Source organism: Geotrypetes seraphini, chromosome 8, assembly GCF_902459505.1.
Source record: "Geotrypetes seraphini chromosome 8, aGeoSer1.1, whole genome shotgun sequence".
Classification (NCBI taxonomy): domain Eukaryota; kingdom Metazoa; phylum Chordata; class Amphibia; order Gymnophiona; family Dermophiidae; genus Geotrypetes; species Geotrypetes seraphini.
Window position 1 is genome coordinate 61,173,112 of NC_047091.1, and position 13,586 is coordinate 61,186,697.

At 44.1% G+C, this 13,586-nt stretch overlaps 1 protein-coding gene across 1 annotated transcript in view; it reads left to right on the plus strand.

The window, feature by feature from the left end:
* Nucleotides 1-13,586, plus strand: part of SLC8A2 (solute carrier family 8 member A2) — a 298,636-nt gene that overhangs the window by 236,208 nt on the left and 48,842 nt on the right. The window lies entirely within an intron of this gene.

Below are 13,586 nucleotides of genomic sequence, written 5' to 3' on the forward strand. Positions count from 1 at the left end.
ATCAACCACTAGGCATCCTTTATAGAATCCCACCTCTAGCGATAACTATGCGTGCTTAAGGCATCGCTAGGCATCCTAGAGGTAGGCACCAGTATACTAGGCCAGATTTTACTTGGCCTAATTTACCGGCACCTATCTCGGATGGCTAGCGATGCCTAACTTAACCACGCCCATTCTCCACTCTTAACCAAGCCTACTTTTCAGATAGGTGTCGTTAGGTGTTGAAGGTCACCTCGACATAGGCGTAGCAAAGCATCCTAAGTGTTCCAACGGAATTCTTAATTGGTGATTTTTTTTTTTTTTTAATTGGCTGAAAACTGGCACAATCAGTTACCATAAGAAAAGAAGAGGGATTCAAAGTACAAACCACAAAGGAACACAAGAAAAGTACAAAGGGCCTTCACGTTCCGGGTAATCCTACTTTAATGATGGACTCGACACGGGCTGTGTTTCGGCATCTCTGCTTGCATCAGGGGTTAGAAATTCTTGTAGTTCAATATAAAGATCAAAATACTGTAGTCACAATGAAAAAACTTTGTCCAAACTGGTGGAAAAGAAACATGCTCAGGCTAACAGTTGATCTGGAGAAAGCTAAGCTAAACACGTAAAGGATCATTTTCGATAGGATGTCTAAGTCTGAATTGGATGTTTCCCATTAAATGTCCAAAGACGGAAGCACAGAAACATCCATTTTTGAAGCTGAACCGCTAAATGTCCAAAATTAATTGTTTTTTTTTGAAAATCACCTACTTGGACATCTAGACCAGTGATTCCCAACCCTGTCCTGGAGGAACACCAGGCCAATCGGGTTTTCAGGCTAGCCCTAATGAATATGCATGAGAGAGATTTGCATATGATGGAAGTGATAGGCATGCAAATTTGCTTCATGCATATTCATTAGGGCTAGCCTGAAAACCCAATTGGCCTGGTGTTCCTCCAGGACAGGGTTGGGAACCACTGATCTAGACCAACAGGATATCCAACCCTTAGGATACCCAACTTCATACCCTATTCTCGACCACAAAATCGTCCAAGGTGAAAATGTTCACATCCATACAATTTGGATGTGGGAGTGACTATCATTGTAATGGACTGGCCACACAGACATTCCAACAAAGCGGTGGGACATCTTAGAGGGCACTGCTGTGAATTTCATTTAAAAGTGCCAGAAGTATATCTCATCATATACCCCTTATTTATGGTGAGCCCTCCAAAACTCCCCCAAATCCTACTAGACCCACTTGTCTACCACCCCAATAGCCCTCAAGGCTGCAGGTGTTACTTATGTGGCAGTAGAGTAAAGTTTTGGTGGGTTTTAGTGGGCTCACACTTTCCACCATAAATGTAGTGGTTAGAGTGGCTTATGGGTCTGGGTCCTCCTCTCTATGGCTCACTAGCCCACCCACCAGGCTACTTAAGACACCAGTGTGATGCTCTACTAGGCTTTTCCATACCAAGTGCTGCTGTTCTAGAGAAAGGTATGTACTCTTTCATTCAGATTTTTGTAGAATTAAATTAAACAATGAAAGACAAACCCCCTTATATTGTGGACTAAAAGATGATTTTTGTACTTCAAATTGTAATGAATAGTTCTTATTGCAATATTTCTTTTTCTATCTTATCATAGAAATAATGTGATGTATGTAGTTATTGGAAGATAAATAATTTTTTTTTTTTTAATAAGATTTTTGTGGGGTGGGAGGGGGCTAGTGAGCAGTGGAGGAGTGTGTGAGGGTCACACTTTAATGTATCCAGTGGGTACCTTTGTGGCACTTAGACATTTCTAAAACAGGTCTAGCTCTGAACATCTAAGTTCTGTCAAGGATATCTTGGGAAAGGTTCTGAATATAATATATGCTCCCGTGGCGGCTCATAAGGCCCATTGCCTGAGCAGTGGTCCCTGACTATTTGTATAACCTACCTCTACTCCTATCCCTATAACCCACGTCTAGTCTTATCTGTACCCCTCAATCCCTTTGTCCTCTAGGAACCTATCCATCCAAGTTAAGCCCACCCAAAATACACCTATAACATGCCTTCAAATACGCCTCCTGGAACTCTGGATGCATAATGGGAGAAACAACCTGCTAGATGTCAAGGAAAATGGTTTTGATTATTGGCACTTGGACATCCCAGAGATTAGGACATTTAAGTATTTTTTTTGGATGTCTTAGTTCTTTGATTATGAGCCCCATAAGTTCTGTTGTGCAGTTGGTGTAAATGTCTGCACCTGTATTCAAAGAAATGTATGAGAGGGTCAAAGTGCACCAAACAAGCCAAACACCAAGAGCCCCCAGAATTAAGGACAATCGAGAGGAGTTTTATTGTGGGACTTGACACAGGCCATTTTTCAGCATAATATGCCTGTGTCAGGGTTCTGTAGAACCATATTACAAAAACAAATACAGTAAAACCTTGGTTTGTGAGCATAATTCTTTCCGAAAACATGCTTGTAATCCAAAACACTTGGATATCAAAGCAAATTTCCCCATAAGACATAATGGAAACTCCACAACCCCAAAACTTTAATACAAATTACTGTATGTACTTGCATTGCAAGACCTTGCTTGTTTAGAACAGTCACTACACTCCTGCAGTGCCGGAGAAAGAGAGAAGAACCATCAGCTCAGTTGTGATGATGTGGTGTGTGTACCGTATTTTCACTCATATACCGCGCACCCGTGTAAAACGCGCACACCGGTATAGCACGCGGGGAACACAAATTTATGTAAAGAAATTTTTATATACTGCGCACACCCGTAAATCGCGCATGTCGCCCCGACTCTCCTGTCGCCGCCCGACTCTCCTTTCGCCCGCCCCGACTCTCCTCTGGCCACCCCGACTCTCCCCCTTGAAGTCCTGTTCCCACCCTGAAAGCCTGATGCCCCCCCCGACGTCCGATTCACCCCCCCAGGACCGCTCGCACCCCCACCCCGAAGGACCGCTCGCACTCGCACCCCGAAGGACCGCTCGCACTCGCACCCCGAAGGACCGCTCGCACCCCCACAGCCTCCCCCCCCATCATGGAGAAGCTCCTACCCTGCTGCTTCCTCTGCCGGCGGTCCCGGCCCTTCTGTGAGCCCTGCGCTGCTTCCTCTTCCGGCGGTCCCGCCCTTTCTCTGATGTCAGAGAAAGGGCGGGACCGCCGGAAGAGGAAGCAGCGCAGGCGCAGGGCTCACAGAAGGGCCGGGACCGCCGGAAGAGGAAGCAGCAGGGTAGGAGCTTCTCCATGATGGGGGGGGGAGGAGGCTGTGGGGGTGCGAGCGGTCCTTCGGGTGCGAGTGCGAGCGGTCCTTCGGGGTGGGGGTGCGAGCGGTCCTGCGGGGTGAATCGGATGTCGGGGGGGTGAACTATGTAAAAAAAATGTTGTAAAACGCGCTCACGCCTATAACGTGCATGGTTATTCACGGTTTGTAAAATCGTGTATAACACGCGCGTTATATGCATGAAAATACGGTATACTGTATCTGCTTGTATTGCAAGACCTTGTTTGTATATCAAGTTAAAATTTAATAAAATGTTTTGCTTATCTTGCAAAACACTTGCATACCAAGTTACTTACAATCCAAAGTTTTACTGTATATTAAAACCAAATATTAATATAAAACCATAAATTGTTAGAGGACTGCAGATGTCTATATTTTGTTTTGTATTTATTTATTTTAAAAACTTATATACCACCTAAAACTAAGCAGTTTTGATAAAAACATACATACAATAAAAATATTATAATAAAATGTAGCAAAACATTCTCCATTCTTTACTTCTTCTTAATCATCTGCCGATAGCCTATTACAGCTGTTTACCCCTTGATATTACATAAAAGCGCTAACAAATAAGTGTGTTTTTTTAACATCTTCTTAAAATTCACACAATCAATACAAAGTCGTAAAAATCCTGGTAGCGCATTCCATAATTTCACACCCGCTATAGAGAACATTGTGGCCTTCGATATAGCATAGTGCACTTCCAATTCTCTAGTTGCTGTAAGTTTCATTCCACCCAATGCTTGAGTACCCGATTGTAAAACCGCTTAGAAAACCTTGATAGGCGGTATATAAAAACCTAATAAACTTGAAACACCCTCAGATCGTAATTCTCTGCCTGGTCGATATATTTCCCATAGTGTTTGAAAGCACATGTTTGTACAGATCCCTGATGCAGGCGTGTTACACCGAAACATGGTCCGTGTAGGTCCTACAAGAAAACTCCTCTTGATTGTCCTTAATTCTGGGGGCCCTTGGTGTTTTTTGCCTGCATTCAAGATATGCTTTCTGCTTTGTAGACTAGTATTTTATAAAGATACATAGACCTCCATATATCTTTACAAAATACAGTAGCAACTAATAGGTGCCTACTTGGCCTCTTAACCCCTCCCACTTGCCATGGGCAGGTCTGCACTAAAGAAGTGACACCTACAATCTTCCCTTTGCAGACATGCATGTGTCTCCTTTGACAGATGAGCTACACTCGCATCTGGGTTTCATTAGCAGAAGTTATTTTGTGAATAATTCCTCTGTCTTTCCTGCCCTATTACATTTTGACATGGTGGAGAGTTCTAGTTTGGACTTTTTTTTTTGCCTCTCATTGGTAATTATCCACTTGATTCAGTGTTTTTTGTCGCAGCTCTTTTACACGCGCTTGTATTTTCTTCCTCCGTCACTGCTGCCATGCTTGAACCTCTCTGGTAGAGTTGGGTAAAATGCTTGTGGCAGCCCATACATCATTGCTGATTTAGAGACCTGGGACAAGTGCTATCTCTGAGCACCTAGTATTGGTTCTTCCATAGCTAGTGACCTCGAAGGCTGCTCATTTGAAAGGGCTAAATGATTGTTCATTTCCCACAGTTTGTGCCTTGAATATTTGATGCAGGGCCGTGTGCCTGTTAAATGCTTCACATAGAGCTGCTACGAGTCTTTTTAGTTGGAGATGCTTGCTGCTTTATTTTACTCTTTGGCTGCTCTGTATAGCCTTTCATTTCAGTAGGGTCCTAGATCCAACAAGGGCAGTTACCCTCTCATAAAAATCCTTTCCAAATTACTAAAGGTCAGGACTCAAAGCAGTTGCATGAAGTTGATGCCCTGCTTTCTCCTCAAAAGAGGCTTTGGCTGTAAGACTTCTCGCACCTAGCTAGTATTCTATAACCTGTGTGTGTAACGGCCCAACACACCCCATCCTCGCCCCTTGGAGTTCCATGCTTTGGAATTTGAAATGCAACTTATACTGACTAAGGCCTAGTATGCACATAACTGCCAATTATAACCAATAATTGGTTGTTCATTCCAATTAGCATCTAATTTCTCTATAAGCTGCACAAATTTGCATGCTTGTGAGAAATTTTGGCATGCAACTTTCTAGAATTAGGCTGTTGGTGTCTTGGGACTGATTTTTTTCCTCAGATATCCCTTGTAAATATTTTGATTACAGAGAGCAGTGACAGATGTGTCTGTGACCCAAACTCAAAACGAAGGGTCAGAACCATTATACTTTTTCACAGAGAGGGTGGTGAATGCCTAGAAGGCCCTCCTGATGGAGGTGGTGGAGACAAAAATGGTGACGGAATTCAAAAAGGTGTGAGATGAACATAGAGGATCCATAATTAGAAGGAAGATATAAAAACAAAGCTTAAATGGCTGCATGCATATAGATGGGTTGAGTAGAAGAACTAAGGCCAATGCCAGGCAAACTTCAGTTTGTATCCCATGAATTGCAGGATGGATAAGAACGAGCTGGAGGAGACTATAACAGAAACTCCAGTAGTTGGAACATAATGACAGTGCCAGGTGGACTTCTATGGTCTGTGTTCCTTGTAAGGCAAGATGGATCAGTAATGGCTGAAGTAGACTTTGATGACAAGTCCAGTAGATGAAACATAAGGGCAGTGTTGAGATGACTTCTACAGTCCTTGTCCCAAAAATGGCAATGAAAGATCAGAAACAAATATACGTATAATTTAATAATGAATTAATAATAATGAGACTGTTGGGCAGACTGGATGGACCATTTAAGTCTTCAGCTGCCATCGTCTACTATAAATTGGTGGCAGGTTATGTTGTGACTCAACTATGACAGTAGTTTCCAAACTGTACACCACAGCTCCCCAGTTTGTATGCAGTGAATTCACAGGGATGCCACATATGTGTTCTCCACCTTCCTCCCACCGCCACCCAAGCCGCTGTTGCTGCTTCTCTAGATGGAAAAGAAGTTGCAGTCACCATGGGGCCAGATTCTCCATAAGTACAGTCCTGCCCCCTCAGATGTCAGTTCCTGTTGGGCACAACCAGCATCTCCATGAATTAAGAGTCTGGCTTTGTGGTGGCTAGGGCTTACTTTGTCACTGCTACTGGTCTAGAGAAGCAGTAGGGGTGTATGTGTGTGGGGAGCCAGATGCTGAATTGGGAGGGAGGAAACAGAAGGGGCTTAGACTGGATGGAAGAGGAGAGAGAGAGGGCAGAAGCTGGGTGGAAGTGGGCAGAGGCTGGATGGAAGGGGAGAAAGGAGAACAATAGATGGATGGTTGGATGGATGCATGGGGAGAAAATGAAGACAGACATTTGATGGAAGGGGAAAAGAAGGAGGTCAGATACTGAAAGGAATGGGGAAGAAAAGGATGGCAGAAGCTGGGTGAAAGGGAGGTAGAGTTTGAATGGAAGAGGAAAAAAGAGGACAATGGATGGATGGATGGATGGATGGGGGAGAGAACGAATTTACTTAGACTTCCAGAAAGCGTTCGACAAGGTTCTGCACGCAAGGCTCATGAAGAAACTACTAAGTCATGGAATTGATGGAGACGGGCTCAGATGGATTGGCAAATGGCTTGCAAACAGAATGCAGAGGGTAAGCATAAATGGGAAATTCTCGGACTGGGAGATGGTGACTAGTGGCATGCCCCAGGGCTCGGTTCTTGGGCCCATCTTGTTCAATATCTTTATAAATGACCTGGAAGAGGAAACAACAAGCAATATAATCAAGTTTGCAGATGACACAAAACTATGTCGGGCAGTTGGCTCACTAAAGGACTGCGAGGATCTTCAGAAGGATCTGAACCAGCTGGAGAAATGGGCGGACAAATGGCAGATGAAGTTTAACATAGAAAAGTGCAAAGTGATGCACCTGGGCAGGAAAAACAAGAAACATGAATATAAAATGTTAGGTGTAACATTAGGCAAAAGCGAACAAGAAAGGGACTTGGGGGTTCTGATAGACAGGAACCTGAAGCCGTCGGCTCAATGCACGGCGGTAGCAAAGAAAGCAAACAGGATGCTGGACATGATAAAGAAGGGGATCACGAGTAGATCAGCGGACGTTATAATGCCACTTTACAGAGCAATGGTCAGACCACACTTGGAATACTGTGTCCAACACTGGTCTCCATACCTAAAGAAATATATAACTCTGCTGGAGAGGGTGCAGAGGCCAGCCACGAAACTAGTAAAAGGTATGGAAAATTTGAGTTACAAGGAACGCCTAGGAAAACTGGGACTGTTCACCCTCGAAAAGAGGAGGCTGCGAGGGGATATGATAGAGACTTTTAAAATATTAAAAGGATTCAACAAAATAGACCAAGAAACATCATTATTCACTTTCTCAAATGTGACACGGACAAGAGGTCATGGACTGAAACTGAGGGGCAGCAGGCTCAGAACAAATGTCAGGAAGTTCTGTTTCGCACAGCGAGTGGTGGAAGCTTGGAATGCTCTCCCGGAGGAGGTTGTGACGGAGACTTCCATTCTAGGATTCAAGCGCAAGTTGGATTCACACCTTCTTGCAAATCACATTGAGGGATACCGGTGATCAAGGTCTCCATCAGGGAGCACCTAGCTTGGCCTCCGCGTGTGCAGGTCGCCGGACTAGATGGACCTAGGGTCTGATCCGGTGAAGGCGTTTCTTATGTTCTTATGTTCAGACATTCGATTGAAAGGGAAAAGAAGGAGGTCAGATACTGAAATGAATGGGGAAGAGAAGGAGGGCAGAAGCTGGGTGGAAGGGGAGAAAGGAGAACAACGAATGGATGGATGGATGGGGAGAGAACAAAGGCAGACATTTGATGGAAGGGGAAAAGGAAGTCAGATACTGAAAGGAATGGGAGAGAGAAGGAGGGCAGAAGCTGGGTGGAAGGGGAGAAAGGAGGACAATGGATGGATGGGGAGAGAATGAAGGCAGACATTCGATGGAAAGGAAAGATGGAGGTCAGATACTGAAACTAATGGGGAAGAGAAGGAGGGCAGAAGCTGGGTGGAAGAGGGAGAGGAAGCAGAGGCTGGATGAAAAGGGGAGAGAAGGGGATAGTGCCTAGATAGAATGTGATGAGAAGGAGGGCATTTACTGGATGTAAGGGGGAATGAGAAGAAAGGCATATGTGGGAATGCTGGCCTTGGTAGCTGATGTATACTACCTATTTGCAGCATGGAGCTTGGGCTTTGGGCAGTGGACCTCTTCAGCTGGTAAGGCTTAGGAATCCTCACTAGCAAAGGTAGGACTCAATGCCATTGGGACATGGGAGAGGCCTGACAGGAACTATGTAGCCTAGGAAATTTGGGTGGTCTATGAGTCAAGATATTTAGCTATATAGCATTGCTGTGTCTATTTGTACTATTAATTAAGTATAATTAATTGTTTTGGCTTTTTCTTTTGGTTGCTATATACATGCTCTGATATTTTCTGTACTGGTTCTCACCCCACTAGTGAGTTAATTAGAGTGCAACTATAAGATTTTTAGCTACCTATTTTTGGATGTACTGTGGGTTTTATATTTTCTCATTCTAACGCTCTATTAGCTGTTCAAGAAATCGTTCATGCGTTGTAAAATACATAAAATAATATTTTATCCTATTATTTTTTGCAAAAATCAACCCTTTTTGGAACAGTATGCATTTTGGGCTTGATTCTATAAATGGCGCCTAATACACAGGCACACTTTATAGAATCATGCCTAGCGGTGCTTAAAGTGGGCTTAGGCATTGATAGGCGTAATAACCTTCGGTGCAACATATTTATGCCACGATTCTCTTGGTTTAAATGAGTGCACTTAAGCTAGGTGTCTACTGGTGCCTAATTCAAAACACGCTCACAATTGGCCTCTTAACCACGCCTACTTTCTGGTAGGTGTCTTGGACTAAGAACCTACCTTAAAGTGGTAGGTTTCTACCAAGTTAGGCCACTTGTTTATGGGCCAGTCAGAGCAGATGTTTAATGGAGCTGTCCAGCTTAGTGTCGCTAAATATTGGCGTTTGGGTGATGAAAGTTGATTTAAACGGGACAGAGTCTCTCTGGTCCACATAAATCACTATTGGCACCATAGTAAATTCTGGCAGATAAAGACTTTCATGGTCCAACGAGTCTGCCCATCAAAGTAGCCAGAGTTGAATCTAGTACTCTGCAAAGGTTCCACGTCTTTATGATTAAATACTGATTTACAACCAAACAGAAAAAAGTCAACTCTAAACAAATCGTAGGAATCCAAGGGAAAAACAGAGTGAGCCAAAGGTCTTCAAATGAACTACACATTAATGACAACCCAAGTAACAATATGGACTTGGCATTAGACTCGACACGGGCTGTGTTTCAGTGAGTGAGCCTGCATCAGGAGTCCAAGGTGTAAGTGAATACCTCTTGAGTTAGTCAATGCCCATGGATATAATGTCATTTGGTGCTTCTTTTCCTAGTAGAGACGCTGGAGCGTTTTAGCGCAACATTTGTGAAGTAATACAAGTTCCTTACTGTCCCCTGAGGAAGGCGACGTAGTCACCGAAACTTGGATCCTAGTCGGGACCACATTTACATTGTATGTCAAGGACTTGTTTTTGCATATTGGATATCTAATATAATAAAACCCTAGACACGCATGCGCACTCTTACCTGCGTGTTCCATGATCTCTGATCCATGATCAGTAGGCCTATGGCGGCAGGAGTGCGCATGCGCGAGTCCCCAGCCTTACAGCACCTACCTACACTCGCTGGCAGGACTGGCCGCCAGCACTGGACTCCCTGCTCTCCACAAGATCGCAGTGTCGGCTCCTCACCTTTAAACTTAAAAAAAAAATTTGCCCAGAGCAGGCCAGACCGCGGGGCGGGCAGGGAAACGCTGACAAAAAAGATTCCAGCCGCGAGCTGCTCAATGAGACCAGGCAGGCAGGCAGCCACACAAGGGAGGGCAACAGAATGAAAAAAAAAATAGGTAACGTGCAGAGAGAAGCTGGGCCTGCCTGCGAGGAACGCAATAAGGGAAGGGGGGCCCTTGGTGCAGGCTAGACCGCGGGAAGGGAAGGGGGAGGGGCCAAAAGGAGCAGGCCACATCGTGGTAAGAGTAGGGAAGGGGGGTGGGGGAAAATGCTGCTACTGCTGCACAGGAACCTGGAGGGGAAGGGAAATACTGCTGCTGCTGCTGCTGCTGCACAAAGAAGTGGGGGGGGGGGGGGTGGAGGGGAGGAGAGAAATGCTGTTGCTGCTGCACAGGGAAATGCTGGGGGGGAAAATGACACAACACACCCAAGCCAATCGAGAAAAATAACAATATCAAAACCACACTCTCAAAAAGTTTGCAGCACAGTAAACACAGAAACCATGTAAAACCTACAGAACTATCCAAAAATACATCTTGAATTCCCAAGATTGGGGCAAGTAAAAATTAGCAGATAACAACTGTAAAGGCAATACAGTAGTTGTAAAAAATTACTGTGAAAAATTACCCCAAGGTAGGAAAAAGCCTCATATCTCCTCCTCCCTCCAACCAACTAGATAAAGTTGTAAATAAATAGGAGGCTTAATCGGGGTAGATGTAATCATTGGTATAAAAAAACCTCCTCTAAGCATAAGCATAAGCCTTCAGCAATGCAATAAATTGTAATTCTCAAATTGCCCACAATATCTTGGGAGACCAAGAGACGCTAAAGTAACTAATGTTTAATTAATCCTGCTGGAGCGATGTTCACAAGAACCTAGATACCACACATTGACGATGGCCAGCGTTTCGCTTCAAACAAGCTGCCTCAGGATGTACACATGGTTAATCTTTTATGAAAGCTCCGGGTTTAGAAACATGGCGGCTCCTCTGAGGAGCCCGGAGCTTTCATAAAAGATTAACCACATGTACGTCCTGAGGCAGCTTGTTTGAAGCGAAACGCTGGCCATCGTCGATGTGTGGTATCTAGGTTCTAGTGAACATCGCTCCAGCGGGATTAATTAAACATTAGTTACTTTAGCGTCCCATGGTCTCCCAAGATATTGTGGGCAATTTGAGAATTACAATTTATTGCATTGCTGAAGGCTTATGCTTATGCTTAGAGGAGGTTTTTTTATGCCAATGATTACATCTACCCCGATTAAGCCTCCTATTTATTTACAACCTTATCTAGTTGGTTGGAGGGAGGAGGAGATATGAGGCTTTTTCCTACCTCGGGGTAATTTTTCACAGTAATTTTTTACAACTACTGTATTGCCTTTACAGTTGTTATCTGCTAATTTTTACTTGCCTCTAGGCTTATGCTTAGAGGAGATTTTTTTATGCCAATGATTACATCTACCCCGATTAAGCCTCCTATTTATTTACAATCTTCAGGAAGTTTAAAAGGCAAACACGCCTTCACAACTCCTCCTTCTCCCTTTGTTACAAAAGATCCCTCTTTAAGATTTAACAATTTCCAACATACTCAAATTCTAGGAAGTGGGTTTTAATGAAATGTAAATGAGACCCAGACCTAACTAGATAAGGGAGTATTTGCATAGATTCTCACCAACCTCCCCCTCTCTGTGCCCACACACACACCACCTTCTCTTTCCTCTTGCTGATGTACTGACGTGTGGTTTCGACATCAGAAAAACTGTGTCAACGGCAGCAGTAACACATCGCCTCCCCTCAGGGACACGGCCCACCAGGTCAAAAGTAACATTTTCTCCCTATTATAACCTCCTCCTATGATATCTCCGGGAGGAAAGTGACAGGAAAGGCATTCCTTTCTAACACTAGCTGAATCATAAATTCAATTGAGTTTCATTTTCTTGTTTTGTTTTACCTAATGAAGCTTGGAAGAGAAATTAAAAAAATAGAGCCAGATACGTTGGATAAAAAAAATAGAAAATGTAGCGTGAAAAGATAGACAACTGGAAGTGAGGACTAGTATCTGTTCAAGGTCACCAGAAAGGATTGAAAAGTTCAGCTCAGTATGTTTTCTGAATAAATTACATCCCATGAGCTTCAAATGGAAGCTCTCTGGTGCAGGGGCAAGAATTAAGAGGAGATCTAGTCGTGAATCTGAGAGATTGAAATCAACTCCCAGCTAGAGTGGTTTGTGAGTGAGGTTCATTCCTGCAACACTAACCCAAGGATTCCCAAATTTGTCCTCTTGATCCCACAGCCAATCATGTTTTCAGGATAGCTACATCTTTACTTATACAGTCTCCCATGTATGAAGATTTATCAGCTTCAAAAAGTACAAAGTGATAAGAACATAAGAATAGCCATACTGGGTCAGACCGATGGTCCATCTAGCCCAATGTCTTGTTTCCAACAGTGGCCAATCCACGTCACAAGTACCTGGCAGAAACCCAAATAGTAGCAACATTCCAAGCTACCAATCCCCATGTCTCAGTAGCAGACTAGGCCTTTTCCTCCAGGAACTTGTCCAAACCTTTTTTTAAACCCATCTGTTACATACAATGAAGTAACCAAACAGTGCATTTAAAACAAATCTGAGACTTTTCATTTAGGGCCTAATTCTATATATCGTGCCTAAAAAATTGGTGCCAGCTAATGTGGCATGAAGCGTGATTCTATAAAAGTTAGGCTTAGCTTGTAGAATCACTCTTAGCACCAGTTACATAGAAACATAGAAACATAGAAATAGATGGCAGATAAGGGCCACGGCCCTTCTAGTCTGCCCACCCTAATGTCCCTCCCCTACCTTTGCCCTGTGAAGAGATCCCATGTGCCGATCCCATTTGGCCTTAAAATCAGGCTCGCTGCTGGCCTCAATCACCTGTAGTTGAAGACTATTCCAGCGATCAACCACCCTTTCAGTGAAAAAGAATTTCCTGGTGTCACCTCGTAGTTTCCCGCCCCTGAGTTTCGACGGATGCCCTCTTGTTGTCGTGGGACCCTTGAAAAAGAAGATATCTTCCTCCGCCTCGATGCGGCCCGTAAGATACTTGAACGTCTCGATCATGTCTCCCCTCTCTCTGCGCTCCTCGAGCGAGTATAGCTGTAATTTGTCAAGCCGTTCTTCGTATGGAAGATCCTTGAGTCCCGAGACCATCCGGGTGGCCATTCTTTGCACCGACTCCAGTCTCAGCACATCCTTGCGATAATGCGGCCTCCAGATTTGCACACAGTATTCCAGGTGGGGCCTCACCATGGATCTATACAATGGCATAATGACTTCTGCCTTACGACTGACGAAACCCCTTCGTATGCAGCCCATGATTTGTCTTGCCTTGGACGAAGCCTGCTCCACTTGATTGGCAGACTTCATGTCCTCACTGACGATTACCCCCAAGTCTCGTTCTGCTACTGTTTTTGCTAGGATCTCGCCATTAAGGGTATAAGACTTGCATGGATTTTGGCTGTCCAGGTGCATAACTTTGCATTTTTT